At 50.1% G+C, this 16,377-nt stretch overlaps 6 pseudogenes; all 6 read left to right on the forward strand.

Annotated features, from left to right (window-relative positions):
* Positions 1-981: 981 nt before the first annotated feature.
* On the forward strand, positions 982-1,101 carry LOC130333189 (5S ribosomal RNA; annotated as a pseudogene).
* Positions 1,102-1,379: 278 nt separating this feature from the next.
* LOC130333206 (5S ribosomal RNA) lies at positions 1,380-1,499 on the forward strand (annotated as a pseudogene).
* Positions 1,500-3,390: 1,891 nt separating this feature from the next.
* Positions 3,391-3,510, forward strand: LOC130333195 (5S ribosomal RNA; annotated as a pseudogene).
* Positions 3,511-4,198: 688 nt separating this feature from the next.
* On the forward strand, positions 4,199-4,318 carry LOC130333219 (5S ribosomal RNA; annotated as a pseudogene).
* A 3,089-nt stretch (positions 4,319-7,407) lies between these two features.
* LOC130333120 (5S ribosomal RNA) lies at positions 7,408-7,527 on the forward strand (annotated as a pseudogene).
* A 4,042-nt stretch (positions 7,528-11,569) lies between these two features.
* LOC130333110 (5S ribosomal RNA) lies at positions 11,570-11,689 on the forward strand (annotated as a pseudogene).
* The last annotated feature ends 4,688 nt before the right edge of the window (positions 11,690-16,377 follow it).

The following is a 16,377-nucleotide window of genomic DNA, read 5'->3' on the forward strand; positions in this document are numbered from 1 at the left end:
AGCTGAACGCGCCTGCTCTCGTCAGATCGCAGACTGCTACCCAGCTTAGGGCCTGGTAAGTACCAGCATGGGAGACTGGCTGGGAATCCCAGGTGTCGTTGACATTTTGCTCTGTTGCCGCCTTCTGCTCCGATTCCGAAAAGGATTTATTTATGCTTAAATCCACAGTATACAGAGTTTGAAGCGGTCTACAGCCATCCTAAGCTGAATGCGGCTGTTCTCGTCAGATCGCAGACTGCTACCCAGCTTCGGGCCTGGTAAATACCAGCATGGGAGACTGGCTGGGAATCCCGGGTGCAGTAGACATTTTACTCTGTTTCTGCTCCGATTCCGAAAATTATTTATTGATGCTTAAATCCACAGTATACAAAGTGTGAAGATGTCAACGGCCATCCTAAGCTGAACGCGCCTGCTCTCGTCAGATCGCAGACTGCTACCCAGCTTAGGGCCTGGTAAGTACCAGCATGGGAGATTGGCTGGGAATCCCGGGTGCAGTTGACATTTTAATCTGTTGCCGACTTCTGCTCCGATTCGGAAAAGGATTTATTGATGCTTAAATGCACAGTATAAAGCGCGTAAAGCTGTCATCGGCCATCCTAAGCTGAACGCGCCTGCTCTCGTCAGATCGCAGACTGCTACCCAGCTTAGGGCCCGGTAAGTACCAGCATGGGAGACTGGCTGGGAATCTCAGGTGTTGTTGACATTTTGCTCTGTAGCTCTGTAGACATTTTGCTCCGATTTCGAAAAGGATTTATTGATGCTTAAATCCACAGTATACAGGGTGTGAAGCCGTCTACGGCTATCCTAAGCTAAATGCGCCTGTTCTTGTCAGATCGCAGACTGCTGCCCGGCAAGTACAGGCATGGGAGACTGGCTGGCAATCCAAGGTGCTATTGACATTTTGCTCTGTTGCCGCCTTCCTCTCCGATTCCGAAAAGGATTTATTGATGCTTAAATGCACAGTATAAAGGGCATGAAGCTGTCAACGGCCATCCTAAGCTGAACGCACCTGCTCTCGTCAGATCGCAGACTGCTACCCAGCTTAGGGCCTGGTAAGTACCAGCATGGGAGACTGGCTGGGAATCTCAGGTGTTGTTGACATTTTGCTCTGTAGCTCTGTAGACATTTTGCTCCGATTCCGAAAAGGATTTATTGATGCTTAAATCCACAGTATACAGGGTGTGAAGCCGTCTACGGCTATCCTAAGCTGAATGCGCCTGTTCTTGTCAGATCGCAGACTGCTGCCCGGCAAGTACGGGCATGGGAGAATGGCTGGCAATCCAAGGTGCTATTGACATTTTGCTCTGTTGCCGCCTTCCTCTCCGATTCCGAAAAGGATTTATTGATGCTTAAATGCACAGTATAAAAAGCATGAAGCTGTCAATGGCCATCCTAAGCTGAACGCGCCTGCTCTCGTCAGATCGCAGACTGCTACCCAGCTTAGGGCCCGGAAAGTACTGGCATGGGAGACTGGCTGGGAATCCCGGGTGCCGTTGACATTTTGCTCTATTGCTGCCTTCCGCTCCGATTACGAAAATAATTTATTGATGCTTAAATCCACAGTATACAAGGTGTGAAGCTGTCGACGGCCATCCTAAGCTTAACGCGCCTGCTCTCGTCAGATCGCAGACTGGTACAGATCTTAGGGCCCGGTAAGTACCGTCATGGGACACTGGCTGGGAATCCCGGCTGCCGTTGACATTTTGCTCTGTTGCCGCCTTCCGTTCCGTTCCGATTCCGAAAAGGATTTATTGATGCTTAAATGCACAGTATAAAGGGCAAGAAGCTGTCAACGGCCATCCTAAGCTGAACGCGCCTGCTCTCGTCAGATCGCAGACTGCTACCCAGCTTAGGGCCCGGTAAGTACCAGTATCGGAAACTGGCTGGGAATCCCAGGTATCGTTGACATTTTGCTCTGTTGCCGCCTTCCGCTCCGATTCCGAAAATAATTTATTGATGCTTAAATCCACAGTATAAAAGGTGTGAAGCTGTCGACGGCCATCCTAAGCTTAACGCGCCTGCTCTTGTCAGATCGCAGACTGGTACAGATCTTAGGGCCCGGTAAGTACCGGCATGGGACACTGGCTGTTAATCCCGGCTGCCGTTGACATTTTGCTCTGTTGCCGCCTTCCGTTCCGATTCCGAAAAGGATTTTGATGCTTAAATGCACAGTATACAAAGTGTGAAGCTGTCAACGGCCATCCTAAGCTGAACGCGCCAGCTTTCGTCAGATCGCAGACTACTACCCAGCTTAGGGCCTGGTAAGTACCAGCATGGGAGACTGGCTGGGAATCCCGGGTGCAGTTGACATTTTAATCTGTTGCCGCCTTCCGCTCCGATTCGGAAAAGGATTTATTGATGCTTAAATGCACAGTATAAAGGGCGTGAAGCTGTCAACAGCCATCCTAAGCTGAACGCGCCTGCTCTCGTCAGATTGCAGACTGCTACCCAGCTTAGGGCCCGGTAAGTACCAGCATGGGAGACTGGCTGGGAATCTCAGGTGTTGTTGACATTTAGCTCTGTAGCTCTGTAGACATTTTGCTCCGATTCCGAAAAGGATTTATTGATGCTAAAATCCACAGTATACAGGGTGTGAAGCCGTCTACGGCTATCCTAAGCTGAATGCGCCTGTTCTTTTCAGATCGCAGACTGCTGCCCGGCAAGTACGGGCATGGGAGACTGGCTGGCAATCCAAGGTGCTATTGACATTTTGCTCTGTTGCCGCCTTCCTCTCTGATTAAAAAAAATATTTATTGATGCTTAAAATCACAGTATACAAGGTGTGAAGATGTCAACGGCCATCCTAAGCTGAACACGCCTGCTCTCGTCAGATCGCAGACTCCTACGCAGCTTAGGGCCCAGTAAGTACCGGCATGGGAGTAAGGCTGGGAATCCCGGGTGCAGTTGACATTTTGCTCTGTTGCCGCCTTCCGTTCCGATTCCGAAAAGGATTTATTGATGCTTAAATGCACAGTATAAAGGGCATGAAGCTGTCAACGGCCATCCTATGCTGAACGCGCCTGCTCTCGTCAGATCGCAGACTGCTACCCAGCTTAGGGCCCGGTAAGTACCAGCATGGGAGACTGGCTGGGAATCTCAGGTGTCGTTGACATTTTGCTCTGTAGCTCTGTAGACATTTTGCTCCGATTCCGAAAAGGATTTATTGATGCTTAAATCCACAGTATACAGGGTGTGAAGCCGTCTACGGCTATCCTAAGCTGAATGTGCCTGTTCTTGTCAGATCGCAGACTGCTGCCCGGCAAGTACGGGCATGGGAGACTGGCTGAAAATCCAAGGTGCTATTGACATTTTGCTCTGTTGCCGCCTTCCTCTCCGATTCCGAAAAGGATTTATTGATGCTTAAATGCACAGTATAAAAAGCATGAAGCTGTCAATGGCCATCCTAAGCTGAACGCGCCTGCTCTCGTCAGATCGCAGACTGCTACCCAGCTTAGGGCCCGGTAAGTACTGGCATGGGAGACTGGCTGGGAATCCCGGGTGCCGTTGACATTTTGCTCTATTGCTGCCTTCCGCTCCGATTCCGAAAATAATTTATTGATGCTTAAATCCACAGTATACAAGGTGTGAAGCTGTTGACGGCCATCCTAAGCTTAACGCGCCTGCTCTCGTCAGATCGCAGACTGGTACATATCTTATGGCCCGGTAAGTACCGGCATGGGACACTGGCTGGGAATCCCGGCTGCCGTTGACATTTTGCTCTGTTGCCGCCTTCCGTTCCGATTCCGAAAAGGATTTATTGATGCTTAAATGCACAGTATAAAGGGCGAGAAGCTGTCAACGGCCATCCTAAGCTGAACGCCCCTGCTCTCGTCAGATCGCAGACTGCTACCCAGCTTAGGGCCCAGTAAGTACCATCATGGGAGACTGGCTGGGAATCCCAGGTGCAGTTGACATTTTGCTCTGTTGCCGCCTTCTGTTCCGATTCCGAAAAGGATTTATTGATGCTTAAATGCACAGTATACAAAGTGTGAAGCTGTCAACGGCCATCCTAAGCTGAACGCGCTTGCTCTCGTCAGATCGCAGACTGATACCCAGCTTAGGGCCTGGTAAGTACCAGCAGGGGAGACTGGCTGGGAATCCCGGGTGCAGTTGACATTTTGCTCTGTTGCCGCCTTCCGTTCCGATTCCGAAAAGGATTTATTGATGCTTAAATGCACAGTATAAAGGGCGAGAAGCTGTCAACGGCCATCCTAAGCTGAACGCCCCTGCTCTCGTCAGATCGCAGACTGCTACCCAGCTTAGGGCCCGGTAAGTACCAGCATGGGAGACTGGCTGGGAATCCCAGGTGTCGTTGACATTTTGCTCTGTTGCCGCCTTCCGCTCCGATTCCGAAAATAATTTATTGATGCTTAAATCCACAGTATACAAAGTGTGAAGCTGTCGACGGCCATCCTAAGCTTAACGCGCCTGCTCTCGTCAGATCGCAGACTGGTACAGATCTTAGGGCCCGGTAAGTACCGGCATGGGACACTGGCTGTTAATCCCGGCTGCCGTTGACATTTTGCTCTGTTGCCGCCTTCCGTTCCGATTCCGAAAAGGATTTATTGATGCTTAAATGCACAGTATAAAGGGCAAGAAGCTGACAACGGCCATCCTAAGCTGAACGCGCCTGCTCTCGTCAGATCGCAGACTGCTACCCAGCTTAGGGCCCGGTAAGTACCAGCATGGGAGACTGGCTGGGAATCCCAGGTGTCATTGACATTTTGCTCTGTTGCCGCCTTCCGCTCCGATTCCGAAAAGGATTTATTGATGCTTAAATCCACAGTATAAAGGGCGAGAAGCTGTCAACGGCCATCCTAAGCTGAACGCGCCTGCTCTCGTCAGATCGCAGACTGCTACCCAGCTTAGGGCCCAGTAAGTACCGGCATGGGAGACTGGCTGGGAATCCTGGGTGCAGTTGACATTTTTGCTCTGTTGCCGCCTTCCGTTCTGATTCCGAAAAGAATTTATTGATGCTTAAATCCACAGTATACAAGGTGTGAAGCTGTAGACGGCCATCCTAAGCTTAACGCGCCTGCTCTCGTCAGATCGCAGACTGGTACAGATCTTAGGGCCCGGTAAGTACCGGCATGGGACACTGGCTGGGAATCCCGGCTGCCGTTGACATTTTGCTCTGTTGCCGCCTTCCGTTCCGATTCCGAAAAGGATTTATTGATGCTTAAATGCACAGTATACAAAGTGTGAAGCTGTCAACGGCCATCGTAAGCTGAACGTGCCTGCTCTCGTCAGATCGCAGACTGCTACCCAGCTTAGGGCCTGGTAAGTACCAGCATGGGAGACTGGCTGGAAATCCCGGGTGCAGTTGACATTTTAATCTGTTGCCGCCTTCCGCTCCAATTCGGAAAAGGATTTATTGATGCTTAAATGCACAGTATAAAGGGCATGAAGCTGTCAACGGCCATCCTAAGCTTAACGCGCCTGTTCTCGTCAGAGCGCAGACTGCTACCCAGCTTAGGGCCCGGTAAGTACCAGCATGGGAGACTGGCTGGGAATCTCAGCTGTTGTTGACAGTTTGCTCTGTAGCACTGTAGACATTTTGCTCCGATTCCGAAAAGGATTTATTGATGCTTAAATCCACAGTATACAGGGTGTGAAGCCGTCTACGGCTATCCTAAGCTGAATGCGCCTGTTCTTGTCAGATCGCAGACTGCTGCCCGGCAAGTACGGGCATGGGAGACTGGCTGGCAATCCAAGGTGCTATTGACATTTTGCTCTGTTGCCGCCTTCCTCTAAGATTAAAAAATATATTTATTGATGCTTAAATCCACAGTATACAAGGCGTGAAGATGTCAACGGCCATCCTAAGCTGAACGCGCCTGCTCTCGTCAGATCGCAGACTGCTACGCAGCTTAGGGCCCAGTAAGTACCGGCATGGGAGACTGGCTGGGAATCCCGGGTGCAGTTGACATTTTGCTCTGTTGCCGCCTTCCGTTCCGATTCCGAAAAGGATTTATTGATGCTTAAATGCACAGTATAAAAAACATGAAGCTGTCAATGGCCATCCTAAGCTGAACGCACCTGTTCTCGTCAGATCGCAGACTGCTACCCAGCTAAGGGCCCGGTAAGTATTGGCATGGGAGACTGGCTGGGAAACCCGGGTGCCGTTGACATTTTGCTCTATTGCTGCCTTCCGCTCCGATTCCGAAAATAATTTATTGATGCTTAAATCCACAGTATACAAGGTGTGAAGCTGTTGACGGCCATCCTAAGCTTAACGCGCCTGCTCTCGTCAGATCGCAGACTGGTACAGATCTTAGGGCCCGGTAAGTACCGGCATGGGACACTGGCTGGGAATCCCGGTTGCCGTTGACATTTTGCTCTGTTGCCGCCTTCCGTTCCGATTCCGAAAAGGATTTATTGATGCTTAAATGCACAGTATACAAAATGTGAAGCTGTCAACGGCCATCCTAAGCTGAACGCGCCTGCTCTTGTCAGATCGCAGACTGATACCCAGCTTAGGGCCAGGTAAGTACCAGCATGGGAGACTGGCTGAGAATCCCGGGTTCAGTTGACATTTTAATCTGTTGCCGCCTTCCGCTCCGATTCGGAAAAGGATTTATTGATGCTTAAATGCACAGTATAAAGGGCGTGAAGCTGTCAACGGCCATCCTAAGCTGAATGCGCCTGCTTTTGTCAGATCGCAGACTGCTACCCAGTTTAGGGCCCGGTAAGTACCAGCATGGGAGACTGGCTGGGAATCCCAGGTGTTGTTGACATTTTGCTCTGTAGCCGCCTTCCGCTCCGATTCCGAAAAGGATTTATTGATGCTTAAATTCACAGTATACAGGGTGTGAAGCCGTCTACGGCTATCCTAAGCTGAATGTGCCTGTTCTTGTCAGATCGCAGACTGCTCCCCGGCAAGTACCGACATGGGAGACTGGCTGGCAATCCAAGGTGCTATTGACATTTTGCTCTGTTGCCCCCTTCCTCTCCGATTCCGAAAAGGATTTATTGATGCTTAAATGCACAGTATAAAGGGCGTGAAGCTGTCAACGGCCATCCTATGCTGAACGCGCCTGCTCTCGTCAGATCGCAGACTGCTACCCAGCTTAGGCCCCGGTAAGTACCAGCATGGGAGACTGGCTGGGAATCTCAGGTGTTGTTGACATTTTGCTCTGTAGCTCTGTAGACATTTTGTTCCGATTCCGAAAAGGATTTATTGATGCTTAAATCCACAGTATACAGGGTGTGAAGCCATCTACGGCTATCCTAAGCTGAATGCGCCTGTTCTTGTCAGATCGCAGACTGCTGCCTGGCAAGTACGGGCATGGGAGACTGGCTGGCAATCCAAGGTGCTATTGACATTTTGCTCTGTTGCCGCCTTCCTCTCCGATTAAAAAAAATATTTATTGATGCTTAAATCCACAGTATACAAGGCGTGAAGTTGTCAATGGCCATTCTTAGCTGAACGCGCCTGCTCTCGTCAGATCGCAAACTGCTACCCAGCTTAGGGCCTGGTAAGTACTGGCATGGGAGACTGGCTGGGAATCCCGGGTGCCGTTGACATTTTGCTCTATTGCTGCCTTCCGCTCCGATTCCGAAAATAATTTATTGATGCTTAAACCCACAGTATACAAGGTGTGAAGCTGTCGACGGCCATCCTAAGCTTAACGCGCCTGCTCTCGTCAGATCGCAGACTGGTACAGATCTTAGGGCCCGGTAAGTACCGGCATGGGACACTGGCTGGGATTCCCGGCTGCCGTTGACATTTTGCTCTGTTGCCGCCTTCCGTTCCGATTCCGAAAAGGATTTATTGATGCTTAAATGCACAGTATAAAGGGCGAGAAGCCGTCAACGGCCATCCTAAGCAGAACGCGCATGCTCTCGTCAGATTGCAGACTGCTACCCAGCTTAGGGCCCGGTAATTACCAGCATGGGAGACTGGCTGGGAATTCCAGGTGTTGTTGACATTTTGCTCTGTAGCCGCCTTCCGCTCCGATTCCGAAAAGGATTTATTGATGCTTAAATCCACAGTATACAGGGTGTGAAGCCGTCTACGGCTATCCTAAGCTGAATGTGCCTGTTCTTGTCAGATCGCAGACTGCTGCCCGGCAAGTACGGGCATGGGAGACTTGCTGGCAATCCAAGGTGCTATTGACATTTTGCTCTGTTGCCGCCTTCCTCTCCGATTCCGAAAAGGATTTATTGATGCTTAAATGCACAGTATAAAGGGCGTGAAGCTGTCAATGGCCATCCTAAGCTGAACGCGCCTGCTCTCGTCAGATCGTAGACTGCTACCCAGCTTAGGGCCTGGTAAGTACCAGCATGGGAGACTAGCTGGGAATCTCAGGTGTTGTTGACATTTTGCTCTGTAGCTCTGTAGACATTTTGCTCCGATTCCGAAAAGGATTTATTGATGCTTAAATCCACAGTATACAGGGTGTGAAGCCTTCTACGGCTATCCTAAGCTGAATGCGCCTGTTCTTGTCAGATCGCAGACTGCTGCCCGGCAAGTACGGGCATGGGAGACTGGCTGGCAATCCAAGGTGCTATTGACATTTTGCTCTGTTGCCGCCTTCCTCTCCTTTTCCGAAAAGGATTTATTGATGCTTAAATCCACAGTATACAAGGTGTGAAGCTGTCGACGGCCATCCTAAGCTTAACGCGCCTGCTCTCGTCAGATCGCAGACTGGTACAGTACTTAGGACCCGGTAGGTACCTGCATGGGACACTGGCTGGGAATCCCGGCTGTCGTTGACATTTTGCTCTGTTGCCGCCTTCCGTTCCGATTCCGAAAAGGATTTATTGATGCTTAAATCCACAATATACAGGGTGTGAAGATGTCTACGGCCATCCTAAGCTGAATGCGCCTGTTCTCGTCAGATCGCAGACTGCTACCCAGCTTCAGGCCTGGTAAGTACCAGCATGGGAGACTGGCTGGGAATCCCGAGTGCAGTTGACATTTTGCTCTGTTTCTGCTCCGATTCCGAAAATTATTTATTGATGCTTAAATCCACAGTATACAAAGTGTGAAGCTGTCAACGGCCATCCTAAGCTGAACGCGCCTGCTCTCGTCAGATCGCAGACTGCTACCCAGCTTAGGGCCTGGTAAGTACCAGCATGGGAGACTGGATGGGAATCCCGGGTGCAGTTGCCATTTTAATCTGTTGCCGCCTTCCGCTCCGATTCGGAAAAGGATTTATTGATGCTTAAATCCACAATATACAGGGTGTGAAGCTGTCAACGGCCATCCTAAGCCTGAACGTGCCTGCTCTCCTCAGATCTCAGACTGCTGCCCGGCAGATTCAGGCAAGGGAGACTGGCTGGCAATCCAAGGTGCCATTGACATTTTGCTCTGTTGCCGCCTTCTTCTCCGATTAATAAAAATATTTATTGATGCTTAAATCCACAATATACAAGGCGTAAAGATGTCAACGGCCATCCTAAGCTGAACGCGCCTGCTCTCGTCAGATCGCAGACTGCTACCCAGCTTAGAGCCCAGTAAGTACCGACATGGGAGACTGGCTGGGAATCCCGGGTGCAGTTGACATTTTGCTCTGTTTCTGCTCCGATTCCGAAAATTATTTATTGATGCTTAAATCCACAGTATGCAAAGTGTGAAGCTGTCAACGGCCATCCTAAGCTTAACAAGCCTGCTCTCGTCAGATCGCAGACTGCTACCCAGCTTAGGGCCTGGTAAGTACCAGCATGGGAGACTGGCTGGGAATCCCGAGTGCAGTTGACATTTTGCTCTGTTTCTGCTCCGATTCCGAAAATTATTTATTGATGCTTAAATCCACAGTATACAAAGTATGAAGCTGTCAACGGCCATCCTAAGCTGAACGCGCCTGCTCTCGTCAGATCGCAGACTGCTACCCAGCTTAGGGCCTGGTAAGTACCAGCATGGGAGACTGGATGGGAATCCCGGGTGCAGTTGCCATTTTAATCTGTTGCCGCCTTCCGCTCCGATTCGGAAAAGGATTTATTGATGCTTAAATCCACAATATACAGGGTGTGAAGCTGTCAACGGCCATTCTAAGCCTGAACGTGCCTGCTCTCCTCAGATCTCAGACTGCTGCCCGGCAGATTCAGGCAAGGGAGACTGGCTGGCAATCCAAGGTGCCATTGACATTTTGCTCTGTTGCCGCCTTCTTCTCCGAATAATAAAAATATTTATTGATGCTTAAATCCACAATATACAAGGCGTAAAGATGTCAACGGCCATCCTAAGCTGAACGCGCCTGCTCTCGTCAGATCGCAGACTGCTACCCAGCTTAGGGCCCAGTAAGTACCGGCATGGGAGACTGGCTGGGAATCCCAGGTGCAGTTGACATTTTGCTCTGTTGCCGCCTTCTGTTCCGATTCCGAAAAGGATTTATTGATGCTTAAATGCACAGTATAAAAAACATGAAGCTGTCAATGGCCATCCTAAGCTGAACGCGCCTGCTCTCGTCAGATCACAGACTGCTACCCAGCTTAGGGCCCAGTAAGTACCGGCATGGGAGACTGGCTGGGAATCCCAGTTGCTGTTGACATCTTGCTCTGTTGACGCCTTCCGTTCCGATTCCGAAAAGGATTTATTGATGCTTAAATCCACAGTATACAGGGTGTGAAGATGTCTACGGCCATTCTAAGCTGAATGCGCATGTTCTCGTCAGATCGCAGACTGCTACCCAGCTTCAGGCCTGGTAAGTACCAGCATGGGAGACTGGCTGGGAATCCCGAGTGCAGTTGACATTTTGCTCTGTTTCTGCTCCGATTCCGAAAATTATTTATTGATGCTTAAATCCACAGTATACAAAGTGTGAAGCTGTCAACGGCCATCCTAAGCTGAACGCGCCTGCTCTCGTCAGATCGCAGACTGCTACCCAGCTTAGGGCCTGGTAAGTACCAGCATGGGAGACTGAATGGGAATCCCGGGTGCAGTTGCCATTTTAATCTGTTGCCGCCTTCCGTCCGATTCAGAAAAGGATTTATTGATGCTTAAATCCACAATATACAGGGTGTGAAGCTGTCAACGGCCATCCTAAGCCTGAACGTGCCTGCTCTCCTCAGATCGCAGACTGCTGCCCGGCAGATACAGGCATGGGAGACTGGCTGGCAATCCAAGGTGCCATTGACATTTTGCTCTGTTGCCGCCTTCTTCTCCGAATAATAAAAATATTTATTGATGCTTAAATCCACAAGATACAAGGCGTAAAGATGTCAATGGCCATCCTAAGCTGAACGTGCCTGCTCTCGTCAGATCGCAGACTGCTACCCAACTTAGGGCCCGGTAAGTACTGGCATGGGAGACTGGCTGGGAATCCCGGGTGCCGTTGACATTTTGCTCTATTGCTGCCTTCCGCTCCGATTCCGAAAATAATTTATTGATGCTTAAATCAACAGTATACAAGGTGTGAAGCTGTCGACGGCCATCCTAAGCTTAACGCGCCTGCTCTCGTCAGATCGCAGACTGGTACAGATCTTAGGGCCCGGTAAGTACCGGCATGGGACACTGGCTGGGAATCCCGGCTGCCGTTGACATTTTGCTCTGTTGCCGCCTTCCGTTCCGATTCCGAAAAGGATTTATTGATGCTTAAATCCACAGTATAAAGGGCGAGAAGCTGTCAACGGCCATCCTAAGCTGAACGCGCCTGCTCTCGTCAGATCGCAGACTGCTACTCAGCTTAGGGCCCGGTAAGTACCAGCATGGGAGACTGGCTGGGAATCCCAGGTGTCGTTGTCATTTTGCTCTGTTGCCGCCTTCCGCTCCGATTCCAAAAAGGATTTATTGATGCTTAAATCCACAGTATACAGGGTGTGAAGATGTCTACGGCCATCCTAAGCTGAATGCGCCTGTTCTCGTCAGATCGCAAACTGCTACCCAGCTTCGGGCCTGGTAAGTACCAGCATGGGAGACTGGCTGGGAATCCCGGGTGCAGTTGACATTTTGCTCTGTTTCTGCTCCGATTCCGAAAATTATTTATTGATGCTTAAATCCACAGTATACAAAGTGTGAAGCTGTCAACGGCCATCCTAAGCTGAACGCGCCTGCTCTCGTCAGATCGCAGACTGCTACCCAGCTTAGGGCCTGGTAAGTACCAGCATGGGAGACTGGCTGGGAATCACAGGTGCAGTTGACATTTTGCTCTGTTGCCGCCTTCTGTTCCGATTCCGAAAAGGATTTATTGATGCTTAAATGCACAGTATAAAAAACATAAAGCTGTCAATGGCCATCCTAAGCTGAACGCGCCTGCTCTCGTCAGATCACAGACTGCTACCCAGCTTAGGGCCCAGTAAGTACCGGCATGGGAGACTGGCTGGGAATCCCAGTTGCTGTTGACATCTTGCTCTGTTGACGCCTTCCGCTCCGATTCCGAAAAGGATTTATTGATGCTTAAATCCACAGTATACAGGGTGTGAAGATGTCTACGGCCATTCTAAGCTGAATGCGCATGTTCTCGTCAGATCGCAGACTGCTACCCAGCTTCAGGCCTGGTAAGTACCAGCATGGGAGACTGGCTGGGAATCCCGAGTGCAGTTGACATTTTGCTCTGTTTCTGCTCCGATTCCGAAAATTATTTATTGATGCTTAAATCCACAGTATACAAAGTGTGAAGCTGTCAACGGCCATCCTAAGCTGAACGCGCCTGCTCTCGTCAGATCGCAGACTGCTACCCAGCTTAGGGCCTGGTAAGTACCAGCATGGGAGACTGAATGGGAATCCCGGGTGCAGTTGCCATTTTAATCTGTTGCCGCCTTCCGTCCGATTCAGAAAAGGATTTATTGATGCTTAAATCCACAATATACAGGGTGTGAAGCTGTCAACGGCCATCCTAAGCCTGAACGTGCCTGCTCTCCTCAGATCGCAGACTGCTGCCCGGCAGATACAGGCATGGGAGACTGGCTGGCAATCCAAGGTGCCATTGACATTTTGCTCTGTTGCCGCCTTCTTCTCCGAATAATAAAAATATTTATTGATGCTTAAATCCACAATATACAAGGTGTAAAGATGTCAATGGCCATCCTAAGCTGAACGTGCCTGCTCTCGTCAGATCGCAGACTGCTACCCAACTTAGGGCCCGGTAAGTACTGGCATGGGAGACTGTCTGGGAATCCCGGGTGCCGTTGACATTTTGCTCTATTGCTGCCTTCCGCTCCGATTCCGAAAATAATTTATTGATGCTTAAATCAACAGTATACAAGGTGTGAAGCTGTCGACGGCCATCCTAAGCTTAACGCGCCTGCTCTCGTCAGATCGCAGACTGGTACAGATCTTAGGGCCCGGTAAGTACCAGCATGGGAGACTGGCTGGGAATCCCAGGTGTCGTTGACATTTTGCTCTGTTGCCGCCTTCCGCTCCGATTCCAAAAAGGATTTATTGATGCTTAAATCCACAGTATACAGGGTGTGAAGATGTCTACGGCCATCCTAAGCTGAATGCGCCTGTTCTCGTCAGATCGCAAACTGCTACCCAGCTTCGGGCCTGGTAAGTACCAGCATGGGAGACTGGCTGGGAATCCCGGGTGCAGTTGACATTTTGCTCTGTTTCTGCTCCGATTCCGAAAATTATTTATTGATGCTTAAATCCACAGTATACAAAGTGTGAAACTGTCAACGGCCATCCTAAGCTGAACGCGCCTGCTCTCGTCAGATCGCAGACTGCTACCCAGCTTAGGGCCTGGTAAGTAGCAGCATGGGGGACTGGCTGGGAATCCCGGGTGCAGTTGACATTTTAATCTGTTGCCGCCTTCCGCTCCGATTCGGAAAAGGATTTATTGATGCTTAAATCCACAATATACAGGGTGTGAAGCTGTCAACGGCCATCCTAAGCCTGAACGTGCCTGCTCTCCTCAGATCGCAGACTGCTGCCCGGCAGTTACCGGCATGGGAGACTGGCTGGCAATCCAAGGTGCCATTGACATTTTGCTCTGTTGCCGCCTTCCTCTCCGATTAATAAAAATATTTATTGATGCTTAAATCCACAATATACAAGGCGTGAAGATGTCAACGGCCATCCTAAGCTGAACGTGCCTGCTCTCGTCAGATCGCAGACTGCTACCCAGCTTAGGGCCCAGTAAGTACCGGCATGGGAGACTGGCTGGGAATCCCGGATGCAGTTGACATTTTGCTCTGTTGCCGCCTTCCGTTCCGATTCGAAAATAATTTATTGATGCTTAAATCCACAGTATACAAGGTGTGAAGCTGTCGACGACCATCCTAAGCTTAACGCGCCTGCTCTCGTCAGATCGCAGACTGGTACAGATCTTAGGGTCCGGTAAGTACCGGCATGGGACACTGGCTGGGAATCCCGGCTGCCGTTGCCATTTTGCTCTGTTGCCGCCTTCCGTTCCGATTCCGAAAAGGATTTATTGATGCTTAAATGCACAGTATACAAAGTGTGAAGCTGTCAATGGCCATCCTAAGCTGAACGCGCCTGCTCTCGTCAGATCGCAAACTGCTACCCAGCTTAGTGCCCAGTAAGTACCAGCATAGGAGACTGGCTGGGAATCTCAGGTGTTGTTGACATTTTGCTCCGATTTCGAAAAGGATTTATTGATGCTTAAATCCACAGTATACAGGGTGTGAAGCCGTCTACGGCTATCCTAAGCTGAATGCGCCTGTTCTTGTCAGATCGCAGACTGCTGCCCGGCAAGTACGGGCATGGGAGACTGGCTGGCAATCCAAGGTGCTATTGACATTTTGCTCTGTTGCCGCCTTCCTCTCCGATTAAAAAAAATATTTATTGATGCTTAAATCCACAGTATACAAGGCGTGAAGATGTCAACGGCCATCCTCAGCTGAACGCGCCTGCTCTCGTCAGATCGCAGACTGCTACGCAGCTTAGGGCCCAGTAAGTACCGGCATGGGAGACTGGCTGGGAATCCCGGGTGCAGTTGACATTTTGCTCTGTTGCCGCCTTCCGTTCAGATTCCGAAAAGGATTTATTGATGCTTAAATGCACAGTATAAAAAGCATGAAGCTGTCAATGGCCATCCTAAGCTGAACGCGCCTGCTCTTGTCAGATCACAGACTGGTACAGATCTTGGGGCCCGGTAAGTACTGGCTGGGAATCCTGGCTGCCGTTGACATTTTGCTCTGTTGCCGCCTTCCGTTCTGATTCCGAAAAGGATTTATTGATGCTTAAATGCACAGTATAAAGGGCGTGAAGCTGTCAACGGCCATCCTAAGCTGAACGCGCCTGCTCTCGTCAGATCGCAGACTGCAACCCAGCTTAGGGCCCGGTAAATACCAGCATGGGAGACTGACTGGGAATCCCAGGTGTCGTTGACATTTTGCTCTGTTGCCGCCTTCCGCTCCGATTCCGAAAAGGATTTATTGATGCTTAAATCCACAGTATACAGGGTGTGAAGATGTCTACGGCCATCCTAAGCTGAATGTGCCTGTTCTCGTCAGATCGCAGACTACTACCCAGCTTCGGGCCTGGTAAGTACCAGCATGGGAGACTGGCTGGAATCCCGGGTGCAGTTGACATTTTGCTCTGTTTCTGCTCCGATTCCGAAAATTATTTATTGATGCTTAAATCCACAGTATACAAAGTATGAAGCTGTCAACGGCCATCCTAAGCTGAACGCGCCTGCTCTCGTCAGATCGCAGACTGCTACCCAGCTTAGGGCCTGGTAAGTACCAGCATGGGAGACTGGCTGGAATCCCGGGTGCAGTTGACATTTTAATCTGTTGCCGCCTTCCGCTCCGATTCGGAAAAGGATTTATTGATGCTTAAATCCACAATATACAGGGTGTGAAGCTGTCTACGGCCATCCTAAGCTGAACGTGTCTGCTCTCCTCAGATCGCAGACTGCTGCCCGGCAGATACCGGCGTGGGAGACTGGCTGGCAATCCAAGGTGCCATTCACATTTTGCTATGTTGCCACCTTCCTTTCCGATTAATAAAAATATTTATTGATGCTTAAATCCACAATATACAAGGCATGAAGATGTCAACGGCCATCCTAAGCTGAATGCGCCTGCTCTCGTCAGATCGCAGACTGCTACCCAGCTTAGGGCCTGGTAAGTACCAGCATGGGAGACTGGCTGGGATTCCCGGGTGCAGTTGACATTTTAATCTGTTGCCGCCTTCCGCTCCGATTCGGAAAAGGATTTATTGATGCTTAAATGCACAGTATAAAGGGCGTGAAGCTGTCAACGGCCATCCTAAGCTGAACGCGCCTGCTCTCGTCAGATTGCAGACTGCTACCCAGCTTAGGGCCCGGTAAGTACCAGCATGGGAGACTGGCTGGGAATCTCAGGTGTTGTTGACATTTTGCTCTGTAGCTCTGTAGACATTTTGCTCCGATTCCGAAAAGGATTTATTTATGCTTAAATCCACAATATACAGGGTGTGAAGCCGTCTACGGCTATCCTAAGCTGAATGCGCCTGTTCTTGTCAGATCGCAGACTGCTGCCCGGCAA

Source organism: Hyla sarda, unplaced genomic scaffold, assembly GCF_029499605.1.
Source record: "Hyla sarda isolate aHylSar1 unplaced genomic scaffold, aHylSar1.hap1 scaffold_401, whole genome shotgun sequence".
Taxonomy (NCBI): domain Eukaryota; kingdom Metazoa; phylum Chordata; class Amphibia; order Anura; family Hylidae; genus Hyla; species Hyla sarda.